This window comes from Elephas maximus, chromosome 3, assembly GCF_024166365.1.
Source record: "Elephas maximus indicus isolate mEleMax1 chromosome 3, mEleMax1 primary haplotype, whole genome shotgun sequence".
Classification (NCBI taxonomy): Eukaryota; Metazoa; Chordata; class Mammalia; order Proboscidea; family Elephantidae; genus Elephas; species Elephas maximus.
The window spans coordinates 183,672,187-183,691,078 of record NC_064821.1 but is presented as its reverse complement, the minus strand read 5'-3'; the positions used below and the strand labels follow the sequence as shown (position 1 = coordinate 183,691,078).

General features: G+C 40.4%; 1 non-coding gene across 1 annotated transcript; it reads right to left on the bottom strand.

Moving 5' to 3' along the window:
• Positions 1-17,099: 17,099 nt before the first annotated feature.
• Positions 17,100-17,173, bottom strand: TRNAN-GUU (transfer RNA asparagine (anticodon GUU)). The gene has a single exon. It is a non-coding gene; the product is annotated as a tRNA-Asn (tRNA).
• Between the last annotated feature and the right edge of the window lie 1,719 nt (positions 17,174-18,892).

Sequence of the window (18,892 nt, the reverse complement as noted above, 5' to 3'; positions counted from 1 at the left end):
AAAATTAGAGCTGAACTAAATGAATTAGAGAACAGAAAAACAATTGCAAGAATTAACAAAGCCAAAAGCTGGTTCTTTGAAAAAATTAACATAATTGATAAACCATTGGCCAGACTGACTAAAGAAATACACGAAAGGAAACAAATAACCCGAATAAGAAACGAGATGGGCCACATCACAACAGACCCAACTGAAATTAAAAGAATCATATCAGATTATTACGAAAAATTGTGCTCTAACAAATTTGCAAACCTAGAAGAAATGGATGAATTCCTGGAAAAACACTACCTACCTAAACTAACACAATCAGAAGTAGAACAACTAAATAGGCCCGTAACAAAAAAATAGATTGAAACGGTAATCAAAAAACTCCCAACAAAAAAAAGCCCTGGCCCGGATGGCTTCACTGCAGAGTTCTACCAAACTTTCAGAGAAGAGTTAACACCACTACTACTAAAGGTATTTCAAAGCATAGAAAATGACGGAATACTACCCAACTCATTCTATGAAGCCACCATTTCCCTGATACCAAAACCAGGTAAAGACATCACAAAAAAAGAAATTTACAGACCTATATCCCTCATGAACATAGATGCAAAAATCCTCAAGAAAATTCTAGCCAATAGAATTCAACAACATATCAAAAAATTAATCCACCATGACCAAGTGGGATTTATACCAGGTATGCAAGGCTGGTTTAATATTAGAAAAACCATTAATGTAATCCACCATATAAATAAAACAAAAGACAAAAACCACACGATCTTATCAATTGATGCAGAAAAGGCTTTTGACAAAGTCCAACACCCATTTATGATAAAAACTCTCACCAAAATAGGAACTGGAGGAAAATTCCTCAACATAATAAAGGGCATCTAGACAAAGCCAACAGCCAACATCACTGTAAATGGAGAGAGCCTGAAAGCATTTCCCTTGAGAACGGGAACCAGACAAGGATGCCCTTTATCACCGCTCTAATTCAACATGTTGCTAGAGGTCCTAGCCAGAGCAATTAGGCTAGACAATGAAATAAAGGGCATCCGGATTGGCAAGGAGGAAGTAAAATTATCTCTATTTGCAGATGACATGATCTTATACACAGAAAACCCTAAGGAATCCTCCAGAAAACTACTGAAACTAATAGAAGAGTTTGGCAGAGTCTCAGGTTATAAGATAAACATACAGAAATCACTTGGATTCCTCTACATCAACAAAAAGAACATCGAAGAGGAAATAACCAAATCAATACCATTCACAGTAGCCCCCAAGAAGATAAAATACTTAGGAATAAATCTTACCAAAAAAGACCTATACAAAGAAAACTACAAAGTACTACTACAAGAAACTAAAAAGGACCTACTTAAGTGGAAAAACATACCTTGCTCATGGATAGGAAGACTTAACATAGTAAAAATGTCGATTCTACCAAAAGCCATGTATACATACAATGCACTTCCGATCCAAATTCCAATGTCATTTTTTAATGCGATGGAGGAACAAATCACCAACTTCATATGAAAGGGAAAGAAGCCTCGGATAAGCAAAGCATTACTGAAAAAGACGAAGAAAGTGGGAGGCCTCACTCTACCTGATTTCAGAACCTGTTATACAGCCACAGTAGTCAAAACAGCCTGGTACTGGTACAGCAACAGGCACATAGACCAATGGAACAGAATTGAGAACGCAGATATAAATCCATCCACATATAAGCAGCTGATATTTGACAAAGGCCCAGTGTCAGTTAATTGAGGAAAAGATGGCCTTTTTAACAAATGGTGCTGTCATAAGTGGATATCCATTTGCAAAAAAATGAAACAGGACCCATACCTCACACCATGCACAAAAACTAACTCCAAGTGGATCAAAGACCTAAACATAAAGACTAAAACGATAAAGATCATGGAAGAAAAAATAGGGACAACCTTAGGAGCCCTAATACAAGGCATAAACAGAATACAAAACATTACCAAAAATGATGAAGAGAAACCAGATAACTGGGAGCTCCTAAAAATCAAACACCTATGCTCATCTGAAGACTTCACCAAAAGAGTAAAAAGATCCCCTACAGACTGGGAAAGAATTTTCAGCTATGACATCTCCGACCAGCGCCTGATCTCTAAAATCTATATGATTCTGTCAAAACTCAACCACAAAAAGACAAACAACCCCATTAAGAAGCGGGCAAAGGATATGAACACGCACTTCACTAAAGAAGATATTCAGGCAGCTAACAGATACACGAGAAAATGCTCTCGCTCATTAGCCATTAGAGAAATGCAAATTAAAACTACAATGAGATTCCATCTCACTCCAACAAGGCTGGCATTAACCCAAAAAACACAAAATAATAAATGTTGGAGAGGCTGCGGAGAGATTGGAACTCTTATACACTGCTGGTGGGAATGTAAAATGGTACTTTGGAAATCTATCTGGCGTTATCTTAAACAGTTAGAAATAGAACTACCATACAACCCAGAAATCCCACTCCTCGGAATAAACCCTAGAGAAATAAGAGCCTCCACACAAACAGATATATGCACACCCATGTTTATTGCAGCTCTGTTTACAATAGCAAAAAGCTGGAAGCAACCAAGGTGTCCATCAACGGATGAATGGGTAAATAAATTGTGGTATATTCACACAATGGAATACTACGCATCGATAAAGAACAGTGACAAATCTGTGAAACGAACGTGGAAGGCATTACGCTGAGCGAAATTAGTCAGAGGCAAAAGGACAAGTATTGTATAAGACCACTATTATAAGAGCTTGAGAAATAGTATAAACTGAGAAGAACACATACTTTTGTGGTTACGAGGGGGGGAGGGAAGAAGGGTGAGAGAGGGTTTTTTACTGATTAGTTAGTAGATAAGAACTGCTTTAGGTGAAGGGAAGGACAGTACTCAATACATGGAAGGTCAGCTCAACTGGACTGGACCAAAAGCAAAGAAGTTTCCGGGATAAAATGAATGCTTCAAAGGTCAGCGGAGCAAGGGCGGGGGTTTAGGGACCATGGTTTAAGGGGACTTCTAAGTCAATTGGCAAAATAATTCTATTATGAAAACATTCTGCATCCCACTTTGAAATGTGGCATCTGGGGTCTTAAATGCTAACAAGCGGCCATCTAAGATGCAGCAATTGGTCTCAACCCACCTGGATCAAAGGAGAATGAAGAACAACAAGCTCACATGATAACTAAGAGCCCAAGAGACAGAAAGGGCCACATGAACCAGAGACCTACATCATCCTGAGACCAGAAGAACTAGTTGGTGCCCGGCCACAATCGATCACTGCCCTGACAGGGAGCACTACAGAGAACCCCTGAGGGAGCAGGAGATCAGTGGGATGCAGACCCCAAATTCTCACAAGAAGACCATACTTAATGGTCTGACTGAGACTAGAAGAATCCCGACGGTCATGGTCCCCAAACCTTCTGTTGGCACAGGACAGGAACCATTCCCGAAGACAACTCATCAGACATGAAAGGGACTGGACAGTGGGTAGGAGAGAGATGCTGATGAAGAGTGAGCTATTTGTATCAGGTGGACACTTGAGACTGTGTTGGCATCTCCTGTCTGGAGGGGGGATGGGAGGATAGAGAGAGTTGGAAGCTGGCAAAATTGTCACAAAAGGAGAGAGTGGAAGGGCTGACTCATTAGGGGGAGAGCAAGTGGGAGTACGGAGTAAGGTGTATATAAACTTATATGTGACAGTTTGACTTGATTTGTAAATGTTCAGTTGAAGCTCAATAAAAGTTAATTAAAGAAAAACCATATCTTGATCAACTATGCTAAAAAAATACTAAATTATCTCTTTCTCGTCCATATAGAACATTATATTTGTTGTCATGTATACAATCAGACTATGCAACCAGAAATGTTGGAAAAAATTATTACAGAGATGTGTCACCCAGTTAATTAATAATACTAGGTGTTTATAATATTTGTGGTATTTATCTGCTGCTTAAAAGTTTGTGTTTTGTTGCAATTTCTTTTCTCATAAATGTCCACTTTCATACCTAAAAAAAAAAAAAAAAGATGGAAGAAATACACAGGGTCATTATACCAAAAAGAATTAGTCGATATTCAAACATTTCAAGAGGTGGCATGTGATCAGGAACTGATGGTACTGAAGGAAGAAGTCCAAGATGCTCTGAAGGCACTGGCGAAAAACAAGGCTCCAGGAATTGATGGAATATCAAATGAGATGTTCAACAAACACATGCACTGCTGGAGATGCTCACTCATCTATGCCAAGAAATATGGAAGACAGCTTCCTAGCCAACTGACTGGAAGAGATCCATATTTATGCCTATTTCCAAGAAAGGCGATATAACCGAATGTGGAAATTATAGAACAATATCATTAATGTCACACGCAAGTAAAATTTTGCTGAAGAGCATTCAAAAATGGCTAAAGCAGCATATCGACAGGCAACTGCCAGAAATGGAGGCTGGTTTCAGAAGAGGACATGGTACCAGGGATATCATTGCTAATGTCAGATGGATCCTGGCTGAAATCAGAGAATACCAGAAGGATGTCTACCTGTGTCTTATTGACTAGGCAAAGGCATTCAACTGTGTGGATCATAACAAGTTATGGATAACATTGCAAAGAATGGGAATTCCAGAGCACTTAATTGTGCTCATGAGGAACCTTTACATAGATCAAGAGGCAGTTGTTCAGACACAACAAGGGGATACTGATTGGTTTAAAGTCAGGAAAGGTTGTATTCTTTCATCATACCTATTCAATCTGTATGCTGAGCAAATAATCCGAGAAGCTGGACTATATGAAGACAAATGGGGCATCAGGATTGGAGGAAGACTGATGAACAACCTGCGTTATGCAGATGACACAACCTTGCTTGCTGAAAGTGAAGAGGACTTGAAGCACTTGCTAATGAAGATCAAAGACCACAGCCTTCAGTATGGATTGCACCTCAACATAAAGAAAACAAAAATCCTCACAACTGGACCACTGAGCAACATCATGATAAACGGAGAAAAGATTGAAGTTGTCAAGGATTTCATTTTACTTGGATCCACAATCAACAGCCATGGAAGCAGCAGTCAAGAAATCAAACGACACATTGCATTGGGTAAATCTGCTGCAAAGGACCTCTTTAAGGTGTTGAAGAGCAAAGATGTCACCTTGAATACTAAGGTGCGCCTGACCCAAGCCATGGTATTTTCATTCGCATCATATGCATGTGAAAGCTGGACAATGAATAAGGAAGACCGAAGAAGAATTGACGCCTTTGAGTGAACAAATCTGTCTTAGAAGAAGTACAACAAGAATGCTCCTTAGAAGCAAGGGTAGCGAGACTGTGCCTTACATACTTTGGACATGTTATCAGGAGGGATCAGTCCCTGGAGAAGGACACCATGTTTGGCAAAGTATAGGGTCAGCAGAAAAGAGGAAGACCCTCAACGAGGTGGATTGACATAGTGGCTGGAACAATGAACTCAAGCATAATAACAACGATTGTAAGGATGGTGCAGAATCAGGCAGCGTTTGGTTCTGTTGTGCATAGGGTTGCTATGAGTCGGAACCGACTCGATGGTACCCAACAACAACAACAACATATCATCAAGTCACGCAGAAAGCAAGATGTACAGAGAGTGTCTTGTCTACTCAAAAAGATCTGTTTAAAGTCTAAGCTAAAATATTATATGAATTGTTGTTGTTAGTGGGGTCAAGTCGGTTCTGACTTGTAACGACCCTGTGTACAACAGAAAAAGACACTGTACTGCTGCAACCGCTTTTGTATGATCTTCAGCAAAATTCTACTTGTGTGTGGTATTAATGATATTGTTTGGTAATTTCTGTTTTCTGTTGGATCACCATTCTTTGGAATGGGCACAAATATGCATCTCTTTCAGTTGGTTGGCCAGGAAGCTCTCCTCCAAATTTTTTGACATAGATGAGTAAGTACCTCCAGTGCTGAATCTGTTTATTGTAACATCTCAGTTGCTATTCCGTCAATTCCTGGACCCTTGTTTTTTGTCCAATATCTTCAGTGTAGCTTGGATTTCTCCCTTCAAAGCCATCGGTTCTTGATCATATGCTACCTCCTGAAATGTTTGAATGTTGACCAATTCTTTTCGATACAGTGACTCTGTGTATTCTTTCCCTCATCTTTTAACGCTTCCTGCGTTGTTTAATATTTTCCCCATAGAATCCTTCAACACTGCAACCTAAGGCTTGAATTTTGCTTCAGTTCTTTCACCTTGAGAAATGCCAAGTGTTTTCTTCCGTTTTGGTTTTCTAACTCCAGGTCTTTGCCCATTTCATTATAATACTTTACTTTGTCTTCTTGAGCCACCTTTTAAAATCTGCTGTTCAGCTTTTACTTCATCATTTCTTCCATTTGGTTTAGCTACTCGACAGCCAAGAGCAAGTTTCAGAATCTCTTCTGACATCCGTTTTTTTTTTTTTTTTTCTCTCTTTCCTGTCTTTTTAACAACCTTTAGCTTTCTTCATGTATGATGTCCTTAATGTCATTCCACAGCTCATCTGGTCTTCAGTCATAAGTGTTTAATTTGTCAAATCTATTCTTGAGATGGTCTGTAAATTCAAGTGGGATATACTCAAAGTTGTACTTTGGTTCTCATATACTTTTTCTAATTTTCTTCAGCTTCAACTTGAACTTGCATATGAGCAACTGACGGTCTGTTGGGCAGTTGCCCCTAGCCTTGTTCTGACTAACAATATTCTCCACGGTTGCTTTCCACAGATGTAGTCAGTTTAATTCCTGTGTATTCCACCTGGCAAGGTCCACGTGTATAGTCGCTGTTTATGTTGTTGAAAAAATGTATTTGCAATGAAGAAGTTGTGGGTCTTGCAAAATTCTATCATGCAATCTTCAGCATCATTTCTGTCACCAAGGCCATATTTTCCAACTACCAACTCTTCTTCTTTGTTTCCAACTTCAAATTCCAATCACCAGTAATTACCAATGCATCTTTATTGCATGTTTGATCAATTTCAGACTGCAGAAGTTGGTAAAAATCTTCAATTTCCTCGTCTTTGACATTAGTGGTTGTTGTGTAAATTTGAGTAATAGTCATATTAACCGGTCTTCCTTGTAGGCACATGGATATTATCCTATCACTGAAAGCATTGTACTTCAGGATAGCTCTTGCGATGTTCTTTTTGATGATGAATTCGACACCATTCCTCTTCAATTTGTCATTCCTGGCATAGTAGACTAATATGATTGTCCAATTCAAAATGGCCAATACCAGTCCATTTCAGCTCACTAATCCATAGACTGGCTGTGGAACAGACTATCAATTGCTCATATACAAGTTCAAGTTGAAGCTGAAGAAAATTAGAACAAATCCACGAGAGCCAAAGTACGACCTTGAGTATATACGACCTGAATTTAGAGACCATCTCAAGAATAAATTTGACATGTTAAACATTAGACTGAAGATCAGATGAGTTGTGGAATGACATTTAGGACATCATACACGAAGAAAGCAAAAGGTCATTAAAAAGACATGAAAATAGAAAAGGCTAAAATGGATGTCAGAAGAGACTCTGAAACCTGCTCTTGCATGTAGAGTAGCTAAAGGAAAAGGAAGAGATGATGGAGTAAAAGAGTTGAAGAGAAGATTTCAAAAGGCAGCTTGAGAAGACAAAGTATTACAATAACATGTGCAAAGACCTAGAGTTAGAAAACCAAAAGGGAAGAATGCGTTTGGCATTTCTCAAGTTCAAAGAACTGAAGAAAAAATTCAAGCCTTGAGTTGCAATATTGAAGGATTCTATGGGGAAAATATTAAACAACGCAGAAAGCATAAAAAAGGATGGAAGGCATATACAGAGTCACTATACCAAAAAGAATTGGTTGACGTTCAGCCTTTTCTGGAGGTAGCATATGATTAGCAAGTGATGGTACCGAAAGAAGAGCTCCAAGCTGCGCTGAAGGCATCGGGAAAAAGAAGGCTCCAGGAATTGACAGAATACCAACTGAGATGTATCAAAAAACAGATGCAAAGCTGGAAGTGCTCACTCATCTATGCTTGCTGAAAGTGAAAAGGACTTGAAGCACTTACTGATGAAGATCAAAACCACAGCCTTCATTATGGATTACATCTCAGCATAAACAAAACAAAAATCCTCACAACTATGCCAACAAGCATGTTCGACTTTGTTTTAGTGTGACTCAAAACGGAGACTGGGATACAACTGGAATACATTAGCCTAACCAGCGACCTATGATCCAGTTCCAGATGAAGCTGTCTTTGCTTTAAAAAAAAAAAAAAACCATTGCCATCGAGTCCAACTCATAGTGGCCCTATAGGACAGAGTAGAATTGCTGCTTTATGTTTTTCAAGAAGCAGCTGGTAGGTTTGAACTGCAGACCTTTTGTTTAGGGGCTGAGCTCTTAACAGCTGTGCCAACAGGGCCCCATCTTCACGTTACATCAGGAAATTTCGTATCATGTTTTTTCCCTTTTCCTTCCCTCCTTGATCTATCTCCCACCTCCCCAGCCCACCCAGAGGAAAAGATTTACCGCCTTTCTGTCACGTCAGGGCCCTCTGGTGTCTCTCCTGGAGAAGAAAAAGAGGGCAGTTGTCCTTCCTCTACAGGATGGGGAGGAGAAACTGTCGCCACCTGAGGAACCAAAAACTCACAGGTTTTGCTTCCCACACACCTACCTGTGCTTGACCAAATCCAATTAGACAAATCCAATATTGTTTCTCCTGAAGCTTCTCTGCAGGCTGAACAGGTAGGATGTGGGGTTCTTACTTGGCTAGACAAGCTGTGTTGATGTGTCTCGGGCCTGTAACTGGGCCTAGAAATCAGGTCACTAAGGCTGTTTTTGAGGGACAAAGACAAAGAAAAGGCACAAAGGAGGCCCAATCCCAAGACCCAGAGATTAAGAGTCTGAAATCCTAAGGTCTGAAGGAGCTGAGAGTTAGGTTGATCTCCTGCCTTTATTAGGAAAGCTCAATTCAGAAATCATGAAAGGAAGGATCGTGTAGGGTAGCATCCACACTTCACTGACAAGAAAACATGAATTCATAACTAACTCGATATGGCTTTTGAAGAAAAGATTGACATCAAGAAGTTGATGGTGTTGCCATCAACTAATATGGAAAAAAAATGCCAAGTACACAAGATTTTAGGGGAAAAAACATAAAGAGATATCTTCCACTTCTGACAAAGGTGTAGTATCAGGGACGAGACTTACCCCTCTATTTGAAACTCTCTCCATGAGGGGAGAGGGGGAACAGACAAAATACTTGTAACTATGGTTTTCAGGACAGCAGAAATCAGGCAGCAAAGGACAGTAACCCCTAAGAGATGAGAAACAAAGAGGGGGGTCCTAAAACTGCCCCAGTTTACTGCATCCAGAGAATTTCCAGGTGAGCACAAGGCAGGGGAATCTGAGGCAGATTCCCTGGATTGAGGCAATGAAGCTGAGTGCCTGGGGAGAGTGAGGCAGCTTGAGTACATAGGACAAAGATCCAGTGAGGATAGAGCTGGACTGTGAGAGAACACAGAGATATGTAGAGGGTCCCCCTCGACTATTCAGCAGAGTGTTGATCAGTGCCCGCTTGTGAAGAAACTACTGAACTCAAGGGAAGAAACAACTGAAAAGATTATGGAACAGTGTTTGGTGCCCACACAGGTTAGGAAATCATGCCGGCTGTCATCAGCTGGACCGGACTGTTCATAATTCATGGTGCCTCAGCTAGAGTACCCAGGTAAGTCACCTCAGTAGTGGGAAATAATCAGCCCTAGCTGAGAACGGTTCCTGATCCACCTAAAAATCATAAAAGCAAGACCCAAATGGATTAAACTGATCCCAAGTGTTATGGATTGAATTGTGTCCCCCCAAAATATGTGCTGTGAATCCTAACCACTATACTTGTGGTTATAATTCCAATAAGAATTAGTTTTATTTGTCATGTAAATGAGGCAGTATTAGTACAGAGTGTGTCTTAAATCAATTTCTTTTGAGATATGAAAGAGCAGATCAAGCAAGCAAGCAAGCAGAAATGGGGGAGGACAGATGCCATGCCACAAGAAGATCACCAAGGAGCCAAGAAATAGAAGCTGAAAAGAGACAAGGACCTTGCCCCAAAGTCGACAGAGAGAGAAAGCTTCCCATTGAGGCAGCACCTGAATTCAGACTTCTAGCCTTCTAAACTGTGAGAAAATAAATTTGTTCGTTGAAGCTATCCACTTATGGTATTTCTGTTATAACAACACTAGATTATTAATACACTAAGTCACTTAATTGCAACACGGAACAAAATCCAAGAAGGTTCATAGGAATATCAAAATAAACAATGCCTAAGAAAAAAAAAAAAAAAATTTTTTTTTTTTTTTTAAGAAGGTTAAATTCCCACTGTCTGACACCCAGTCACAGAACATCAGGCATGTGAAGAGGCAGGAAAACATGATACTTAATGAGGAGAACTAATTGAAACCAAGCCAGAATGGACACCATGTTAGGATTCACATAGAAGAACTTTAAAACAGTTATTAAAACTGTATCCCATGTTTTCAAAGTTAGAGATGTAGAAGATATAAAAATGTTCCAAATCAATCTTTAGAGATGAAAACTACAATGTCTGTGATGAAAAGTGCACTGAATTGGATTAACAGCAGATTAGACATTGCACAACAAAAGACTAGGGAACATAAATCCAAGAGCAACTGAAAATACCCAAATGAAACTCCCAGACAAAAAGTATTTTATTCCCCTTTGATCCAGGTGGGTTGAGAGTGGTCATGGCCCCCAGACCTTCTGTTGCCCCAGGACAGGAACCATTCCCGAAGCCAACTCTTCAGACATGGATTGGACTGGACAGTGGGTTGGAGAGGGATGCTGGTGAGCTTCTTGAATCAGGTGGACATTTGAGACTATGTTGGAATCTCCTGCCTGGAGGGGAGATGAGAGGGTGGAGGGGGTTAGAAGCTGGCAAAATGGACATGAAAAGAGAGAGTGGAGGGAGAGAGCAGGCTGTCTCATTAGGGAGAGAGTAATTGGGAGTGTGTAGCAAGGTGTATATGGGTTTTTGTGTGAGAGACTGACTTGATTTGTAAACTTTCACTTAAAGCACAATAAAAGTTATTAAAAAAAAAAAAAAAGTATTTCAAAAGGGAACACACCATGAGGGAAATTTAGGGCAACTTAGAGGCCTAATAAAGAAGAAGTTGGAGACCCTGAAAAGGCCAGAGGGAGAAGGAAAAAGTTTTAAAAAATCATGGTGAAATTTTTCCTATCATTCTAAGAACAATAAACCTACTGATTCAAGAAGATGAATGAACCCTAGCACAAAAAACATGAGGAGACCGCACAGCACAAAAGCAAAATATGTTTTTTTTAATAATTTTTATTGTGCTTTAAGTGAAAGTTTACAAATCAAGTCAGTCTCTCACATATAAACTTATATACACCTTACTACATACTCCCAGTTACTCTCACCCCAATGAGACAGCCCACTCCCTCCTTTCAGTCTATCTTTTCATGACCATTTTGCCAGCTTCTAACCCCCTCTACCCACTCATCTCCCCTCCAGACAGGAGATGCCAACATAGTTTCAAGAGTCCACCAGATGCAAGTAGCTCACTCCTCATCAGCATCTCTCTCCAACCCATTGTTCAGTCCAACCCATGTTGGACAAGTTGGCTTCAGGAATGCTTCCTGTCCTGGGCCAACAGAAGTTTTGGGGACCATGACCACTGGGGTCCTTCTAGTCTCAGTCAGACCATTAAGTCTGGTCTTTTTATGAGAATTTGGGGTCTGCATCCCACTGTTCTCCTGTTCTCTCAGGCGTTCTCTGTTGTGTTCCTGGTTCTCTGTTGTGTTTTGCTTTTTGTGACACAAAAGCAAAACATCTTAAACCCAGCCAGAAGAAAAAGACATGGTGCATAATGAGGGGCAAAAGTAAGGATTACATCAGAGTTTTTGTTGAAAGCCATGCATTAAGTACTGAAGAAGAAAAAAAAAAAAAGCCAACCAAAAACTCCATGCTAAAAAAAAAAGATGAAGGTGAAATAATGACATTTTAAGACACACAAAAGCTGAAAGAACTCATCACCAGCAGACCCACACTAGAAGTGTTCAAGGGGCCCTCCAGATGGTAGAAAACTGATACCAGAAGGAAATCTGTATTATTATTTAAATTTATTTAAAACGTTTAAACATAGTAATAACAATGGATTGCAGGGTTTGCTGCATATGTAAAATTAAAATGCATGACAACAATAGCAGAAAGGCCAGCAGGGGATGTCTTAGTCATCCAGTGCTGCTATAACAGAAATATAACAAGGGATGACTTTAACAAAGACAAGTTTATTTTCTCACAGTCTAGGAGGCTAGAAGTCCAAATTCAGGGTGTCAGCTCCAGGGGAAGGCTTTTTCTGTCGGCTCTGTAGGAAGATTTTTGTCATCGATCTTCATCTGGACTAGAAGCCTCTCTGCACAGGAACCCCAGGTCCAAAGGGCAGGTACTGCTCCCAGGGCTGCTTTCTTGGTGGTATGAGGCCCCCACTCTCTGCTTGCTTCCCTTTCCTTTTATGTCTTGTAAGATAAAAGGTGGTACAGGCCACACCCAGGGAAACTGCCTTTACATTGGATCAGGGATATGACCTTAGTAACGGTCCCACCCTAATTTTCTTTAACATAATCTAATCTTACCTCATTAACCAGAAGCGGAGATTAGGATTTACAACCCAGGAAAATTACAATCACAAATTGGAGGGCAACCACAAAATACTGGAAATTGCGGCCTAACCAAGTTGACACATATTTTGGGGGGACATAATTCAATACATGACAGGGGAGAATGGTGAAGACGTACTATATCACCTGAAAGACTGTGATAAGTTAAAGTTGTATACTATAAACCACAAAGAAATCACTAAAGCTCTAATTCATTCTCTAAACCAAGCATAACCCTGATATCCAAACCAAAGACACCACAAGAAAAGAAAACTACAGGCCAATATCTCTTATGAATATAGATGCAAAAATCCTCCATAAAATACTAGTGAACAGAATCTAACAACATATTAACAGAGTCATACACCATGACCAAGTGGGATTTATTCCAGAAATGCAGGGATGGTTAACATTGGAAAATCAATCAATGTAATACACCACATCAAAAGAACAAAGAAAAAGAACCATGTGATCATCTCTATGGATGAAGAAAAAGCACTTTTTTGATATAATCCAACACCCTTTCTTGATGAAAACCCTAAAAAAGATTGGGATATGAGGGAATTTCCTCAATATGATTCAGGATATATGTGAAAAGCCAACAACCAACATTATACTTCATGGAGAAAAACTAAGAGCTTTCTCCTTGAAATCAGGAAAAAGACAAGGGTTCTTGCTCTCACCACTTCCATTCAATATTGTATTAGCAGTCCTAGCCACAACAATAAGATGAGAAAAGGAAATAAAAGGTATCCAGATTGGAAAAGAAGAAGTAAATTCATCTCTATTTGTGGATTATATGATCCTATACATAGAAAACCGCAAAGAGTACACAAGAAAATTTTTAGAGCTAATAGAGGAATTTAGCAAAGTTTCAAGGTACAAGTCAACAAACAAGCCATCAGTTGAGTTTCTATACACCAGCAATGAGAAATCTGAAAGGGAAATTTTGGAAACAATTGCATTTACAATAGCATCTGAGAGAATAAAACACCTAGGAATAAACCTAACCAGGGACATGAACTATTTATACAATAAAAACTATAAAACTCTGCTGAAAGAGACTAAAGAAGACTTAAATAAATGGAAAGATGTTCTATGTCCATGGATTAGAAGACTTAATATTGTTGAGATGTCAATACCACCCAAAGTGATCTATAGATCCAAAGCTAAAACAATGTTGAAAGAGAAGAACAAAGTAGGAGGACTCAGACTTCCTGATTTTAAAACATACTATACAGCTACAGTAATCAAAACAGCTTGGTTGTAGTATAACAATAGACACATAGGTCAATGGAATAGAATTGAGAGTCCAGAAATGAACCCATATGTCTATGGTCAACTGATTTTTAATAAGGATGCTATGTCCACTCAATGCGGGAAAGAAGAGTCTGTTCAAGAAATAGCGCTGGGAAAACTGGATTTCCACATGCTGAAAAATGAAACAGGAGCCATGCCTCACACCATGCCCAAAACAAATTCAAAATGAATTAAGGACCTAAATGTGCAAACTAAAATCATAAAGTTCTTAGAAGAGCAAGCAGGGGCAACGCTGACAGGCCTAGCTTTCAACAATGGATTATTTAATACAGCAACAAAAGCACAAACAGCAAAGGACAAAAAAAAAAAAAAAGCTGCAACCTCATAAAAATAAAAAAACTTTTGTTCCTGAAAAGACTTTACCAAAAAAGTGAGAAGACAAGCTACTGACTAGGAGAATATCTTCGGAAACCATGTATCCGACAAGAAGCTAATAATCAAAACATTTATACCAAACTTCAACAGCTTAACAACAAAAAAACATATAACCCAATCATAAAAAGGGCAAAGGACTGTAATAGACATTTCGCCAAAGAGGACATTCAAATGGCCACCAAGCACATGAAAAGATGCTCCGCATCATTAGCCATCACAGAGATGCAAATCAAAACCACAGTGAGATACCATTTCACTCCCACTAGGATGGCTAAAATTAAAAAAAAAAAAAGAAAGAGCCAGAAAATAACAATTGTTGCCCAGGTAGTGGGAAAATTGGAACCTTTATCTATTGCTGGTGGGAATGCAAAATGGTAAAGCCATTGTGGTAAACAGTGTGGCGGTTCCTCCAAAAAATGAAAAATAGAATTACCATATGACTCAGCAATTCCACACCTAGGTATAAACCTAAAAGACTTGAAAGCAGAGACTTGAAAAGAGACGTGTATACCGGTGTTCATTGCAGCACTATTCACAATAGCTAAAAGGTGGAAACAACCTAAATGCCCATCAACAGATGAATAGATACACAAACTATGGTACATACATATCATGGAATACTACTCAGCCAGTAAGAGAAACAAAGTTTTGATATATGCTACAGTATGGACGGAGCTTGAAGACATTATACTGAGCAAAATAAGCCAATCACAAAAGGGCAAGTATTATATGACCTCACTAAATAAAAAGACAAGAAAAGGCAAATGTGTAGAGACCAAATTTTATTAGTGGTTACCAGGGGTGGGAGGGAGGGGGAAAAGCAGGGTTAACAGTGATGGAAAAATCGCATTGATTAAGGGTAGGATTGCACAGCTGATTATTGTAATTGCTGTCAATAAATTGCACTCCTATAAAAAGTTGACTTGGCAAAAGTTGTGTGATAGATGTATTTATAACAATGACAAAAAAAAAGAGTAGCTGCCGAGGCTGCTTGTGTACAACCAAACATCTCATGGGATTGGTTCCTTGCTTTGGAGGTTTAGGGGGCTCCCAGATAACTGACCTAATAACGTGTTTAGTGCTTCTGTTCTACCTATTTCGTTGTGTAGTGCCTGAGGTCTTAAAAGTTTGCAAGTGGCCATCCAAGGCACAACTGGTCTCTATTTGCGTGGAACAACAGAGGAAGGAGAGTCAGGAAAAGGAGGAGGAAATGGAATGTGTGGCTAATCACCTCCATGAACAACTGTGTCCTTTGCCATGAGACCAGAAGAACTGGATGGTGTCCAACTACCATTACAGAACATTTTGATCAAAGATTCCATAGAGGAATCCTAATCAAAATGGAGAAAAATGCAGAACAGAATTTCAAATTCTCATGTACTCCAGACTTTCTGGAGCCATGAAGGGTGGATGAATCCCTGTAATTTCCCTGAGATAATCTTTAAACCTTAAACCAAAAATACCCTCTGAAGTCACCTTAAAACCAAACAATAGTTTAGGTTAACTAGTAAAAAAAAGTCTGCCTTGAGCATTATGCTCTTTTAAGATCTATCTCTATGGGATCAAACTGACAACAGCAACTGGAAAGATTAGGTAGGTAATTTCCCTGAGATAATCTTTAAACCTTAAACCAAAAATACCCTCTGAAGTCACCTTAAAACCAAACAATAGTTTAGGTTAACTAGTAAAAAAAAGTCTGCCTTGAGCATTATGCTCTTTTAAGATCTATCTCTATGGGATCAAACTGACAACAGCAACTGGAAAGATTAGGTAGGTAATTTCCCTGAGATAATCTTTAAACCTTAAACCAAAAATACCCTCTGAAGTCACCTTAAAACCAAACAATAGTTTAGGTTAACTAGTAAAAAAAAGTCTGCCTTGAGCATTATGCTCTTTTAAGATCTATCTCTATGGGATCAAACTGACAACAGCAACTGGAAAGATTAGGTAGGAACCTTAGAGGGCAGTGAGTTTATGTTAATGAGAGAGGAACAACTCAGAAAAAGAGGGTGAGAATGGTTGCACAACTCAAAAAAAATGTAATCAATGTCACTAAATGGTACATGTGGAAAATGTTGAATTGGTGTATGTTTTGCTGTGTATATTCTCAACAAGATAAATAAAATTTAGAAGAGAAAAACTACAAAAAAAATTTTTAAATCACTAAAATAACAAAGAGATTCAGCTAATAAGCCGACAAAGGAGATAAAATGGAATCATAGAAAACCATGTAAACACAATGATAGAACAATTGGTCTTTGAGGACTCTACCCTGTAGAAATACTTGCACAAGGGTCCAAAGATATGTGTACAAGAATGATGACTGTGGCATTCTTTGTAATAATGCAAACCACAAACCAACTTAATTTCCAAGTTATATGGAAAAAGTAAAATTACCATTTCATTCTGTCATACTTGGGGTCACTATGAGTAGGAGCTGACAAGACTGCATCTAGCTAATAGGAGACAAACGGGTATCAAAGGTACTTCAGAAGACAGTGCCGATGATGATTTTGCTCTTTTAGCAACTCTCAATTCCCAGCTACAAACTTACCTTGTTCTCAGGGAGAATCTGAGAACGCCTAGGATTAGGTCCTCAGGTTGTGACTAAGACACTGAGGGGAAGCGAGGTCTCCTTGCTTTTACGTGAGAGAATCTACAGAGCAAACAGCTGCAACATTTTGCTTTTATAAAATAAATGCCTGCAATCTCGTCCCTGGGTGGGCTCGAACCACCAACCTTTCGGTTAACAGCCGAACGCGCTAACCGGTTGCGCCACAGAGACAACTGGGCGCCTCGACTTAACGAGGAGTATTCGTGACCACCAGACCTTGCCACCCGCTTTCTGCGGGACAACTGCGCAGGCTCCAAAGCCTTGGAAAACCGGACCTTTTGGGGCGACGAATCGTGTTGTTGTTGGTCACATTTGAAACCTGTGTGTTAGGCGATTCCGAGGCCAGAAGGGCAGCCGTATGGCTTTCGCCCCTCCTTGCTCCCTGCCGGCTTCAGAAGTCAGCGACCACCGGAGACCCCCAGGTCTGCGACCCCCGCCTGAGCCCAGTGGGGCCCACGACCTGCTGCGCCCGGTGGGCCCCGGGACGTCCCTTCGCGTCGCCTGCTCCTCCCGCCCGCGCCGCTGGACGCCCCCCGGCTCCACTCGGCTGGGGTCGGTGGGACGGGAGCGGGGAAGATAAGTAGGAAAGGGGAACCGTGAAGAGGAGCGAAGGAAAGCAGGGAGGCGTGGACGAGGACAAGGCCACCAGGAGGCCGGTGCAGAGACACAGGCGGGGTCCTGGGGAGGAAAGAATGGTTTTTATGGTGTAACAAAATGGAGAGAAAGGCGCAGAGAGAGGGCATGAAAGGGAGAAAAGCCGAGCACCTGCAACTGTCCGAGAATAAAGTAGCATAATGGTCTGAATCGTTTTACGTAAAGAGTGTGAAGCCACGAATAGAGTGGTTTGTGCGCTCCTTGCAGACGCAGCACCTGGGATCGGGTCGAGTCCCGGCAGCGCCCTTTACCTGCGGCCAGAGAGCAGGGCTTCAGCTCGCCCTTCAGAGCCGTGCGGGGGAGAAGTTCAGAAAGACACGACAGCGCGCAAACCTGGGCCTGGTCGTCCGGAGCCCTGGACGTGCCCCCGTCGGAGCAAAAGGCGACAGGCTGCCTTTTAGCCAGCCCTCCCGTTTACTTTCGTTAATGAGATGATGTGGTCATGGTCGTGTTTCTGGGAGGTATTTCAGATATCACTGGGGCTTTCTTACATGAAGCCAGGGTGAGCTTTGAATGCGTTTACAGTAGAACAAACTCCTTGCGAAGGCCAACACGGGTTTGTCTCCATCTCGTCCTCAATTTTTATGCTACCAGTAAATTATTGAAATATAATTCACACAGAATACTACTGCCCAGCTTATTGAATTTTGACAAAACATTCATATCAAGGTATAGAAAATTCCCACCATCCCGGTAAGGTCGCTAGAGTTCCTCTCCAGCCCACCCCCACCCTTTCTGGCTTAATCACTATTCTGAGGTCTCTCTCTAGAGATTAGTTTTGCCTGCTCTTGAAATTCACAGGAATGAATGTGTATTTTTTTTTTTTGCATCTGGCTTTTTTTTTTTTAATACGACCTTATGTTTTTGAGATATACCTATGTTGTTGCAGTCATCGCTCCTTAATTTTTATGTTGTCCATGAGTGTTATTCCAATGTGTGAACACGCCAAAGTTGATGGACATTTGGATCATTTCCAATTTTGGCTATTCTTCAAAGGACTGCTATGAATATTCTTGTCCTTTTTGTGGACCCATAAAAACCAAACCTGTTGCCACCTAGTGGATTCCAGCTTATAGCGACCCTTTAGGAGAGAGTAGAACTACCCCACAGGGTATCCAAGGAGCAGCTGGTGGATTCAAGCTCTTAACCACTGCGCCACCAGGGCTCCTTTTTGTGGATATGTGCATTCATTTCCCTTCAGTATATAACAGGTCATGGGGCAAACAGTCCTCTAGA